We start from the raw sequence: 2,847 nt of genomic DNA on the forward strand, positions 1-2,847 counted from the left end.
ATCCCTGGAGGGGTTTAAAATCCCTGTGGATGTGGCACTTGGGGACAGTTAAAGGTTGGACTCCATGATCTCAGAGGTCTTTTCGAACCTTAAGGATTCTGTGAATCCACGACTTCAGAATTCCAAAATCACACTGAAGTCAAGAGGGTGACAAGACAAAAGGACCCTCAAGACAAACACAAGCAAATCTTCTGCTCACAGCAAGCAAACCCAACCTGAGGAGTCTCAACCCCATGGACCAGGAGCTCCAGGGAAAATGGGAAGTGTAGGAATTCCCTCCAACTAAGAAAAGCATGACTTGATGCTATAAATCCTCCTCTCAGTGCTGCTGCTCTTGCTCAATCCAGCTCTTTCAGCAATATTTAGATGAAATCAAGAGATTCATCATGAACTAAAGGCCTGAAGTGACTGTAACTTCAACCCAAGGCCTTATTTATTACCCTCAGATGCCCAGACAGCTCCTGAGATTCCTCAGAACAAACCCTGACGTTCCATGAGGCAAAAAGACTTAAAAATCACTTTAATTATAAGCTCTTCCAGCAACATTTAGGAGAAATCAAGAAATTAATCATGAACTAAGGGCCTGATGCGACTGTAACTTCAACCCCAGGCCTTATTTATTACCCGTAGAGCTCCTGAGATTCCTCAGAACAAACCCTGAGCGTTCCATGAGGCAAAGAGACTTAAAAATCACTTTAATTACAAACTCTTTCTGCAACATTTAGAAGAAATCAAGCGATTTATCATTAACTAAAGGCCTGATGTGACTGTAACTTCAACCCAAGGCCTTATTTATTACCCTCAGATGCCCAAACAGCTCCTGAGATTCCTCAGAACAAACCCTGACGTTCCATGAGGCAAAGAGACACCAAAATCACTTTAATTATAAGCTCTATCAGCAACATTTGGAAGAAATCAAGAAATTCATCATGAACTAAAGGCCTGATGTGACTGTAACTTCACTGCAAGACCTTATTTATTACCCTCTAATGCCCAGAGAGCTCCTGAGATTCCTCAGAACAAACCCTGACGTTCCACGAGGCAAAGAGACACCAAAATCCCTTTAATTTCTTGATTTCTTCTAAATGTTGCTGAAAGAGCTTATAATTAATCATGAACTAAGGGCCTGATGTGACTGTAACTTCAACCCAGGGCCTTATTTATTACCCTCAGACTACCAGACAGCTCCTGAGATTCCTCAGAACAAACCCTGACGTTCCACGAGGCAAAGAGACATCAAAATCACTTTAATTACACCTGCACACAGCCAGAGGCAGGAAATAAAAGAGGCCAGCTTTTCAGTCATTTGGATTTAGGAAGGTAAATTTATGGAGATAACGCTGCAGGGTAGCAATAAATAAAATAAGTTGGATTCTTGCGTGACACTGCTTCAAAATTTCTAATGCAGGCTCAGGAAAAAATGAGTATTTTTCGGTTTGGGATTAAAATATGTCATGAGGAGATTAATCTTAATATTTATAGATGCACAAGAAAGTCAAAACTTGGAGTAGTTTAGTAGGAACTTTTTTTGCATATATTATTTTTGGCATCACTTTTTATCTATTAAATAGAATTTTGATTCCCTCTTAACTGAAATGGGGTTCTCTGGCCTCTGTGATTTCTGGTCACAGCCACCTCTTTGCACTCCCAGTCTTGTACCAGCACAAGGGGCTTTTCAGAGAGTGAGGAAATTCCATCGGGCTGGAAAAAAAAATAACCTTTTTGTTTGGCAAAACCTGATCTGTGGCTTCATTCAATTCCTCACTTAGCAGTGGCACATGGAAGAAAAGGAAGGAGGGAGTGTGGATGAGCCAAAAATGCCACTGAAGAAATACTGAAGTCACTAAAATCTTCCTAATTACATGAAAAAATTGCCTGGACACACACACAAAAAAATCTACTTTGCACTGATAGTTCTTTTCAATCACAGAAATCAGGATAAAATTCCTCAATAAAACCACTGTAATGGTGCTGCTCATACGGTTCCTGCAATTAAAATCAAGCCCAACAGCTAAAACAAAAAATCTTCAATTCAAGCAAGACTTTGCAGAAGCTTGTAGCTGATCATATTGGCATTTCTGTGTGCTAAAAATATATATATTCTTCTACCTGTATAATTCATGAATTTGTTCTTTTTAATGATAACCTAATTTTTAGAGTTCTTGTCTTGTTTTGCTTCAGATCTCCTGCAAGGAATAAAGTTTCCCTCTGTTCCACCTCCATCAAACACGGCAAGGACTGACCTTCCTCTTGTATTTCCCAGTAAAATCTGAAATTAATCCACTTTAATGAACTTTCTTCTCTCCATTTGTCCCACTTTGGTCCAAAATGTCACTTTCCAGGGGGAGAATTTTAAGGTCCTTTCCCACCCAAACCATTGTGATTTTTTGTTTGGGTGGGAATCACAACGGTTTGGGTGGGAAGGGACCTTCAAGATGATCCAGTGCCACCCCCTGCCATGGGCAGGGACACCTTCCACTAGACCAGGTTGCTCCAACCTGGCCTTGGACACTTCCAGGGATCCAGGGGCAGCCACAGCTTCTCTAGGAAGCTCTGCCAGTGTCTCAAAATACACCCTTTGCTTATCCCAGTCACAAATCCATGTCTTCACTCAATTCAGATCCCACTGGAAAAAAGAGGATTTACATTGGAATAACTGAAGCCAGGCTGTAGCCAAGCAAAGGCAGAACTAAAATGCTCCCAAGAAAAGAAAGATAAAAGAAAAATAACTTCAAACACAGATATTCCAGAGGAGAGAGGAATCTGGGAAGCACCAAAACTAAGATGGGTCGAGATGTGAGATGTGTGCCCGGGATTGCTGAGCCAACCCGGCCTGAAACAAGATTA

Source organism: Neopelma chrysocephalum, unplaced genomic scaffold, assembly GCF_003984885.1.
Source record: "Neopelma chrysocephalum unplaced genomic scaffold, ASM398488v2 Primary Assembly neopelma1_187, whole genome shotgun sequence".
NCBI classification, from domain to species: Eukaryota; Metazoa; Chordata; class Aves; order Passeriformes; family Pipridae; genus Neopelma; species Neopelma chrysocephalum.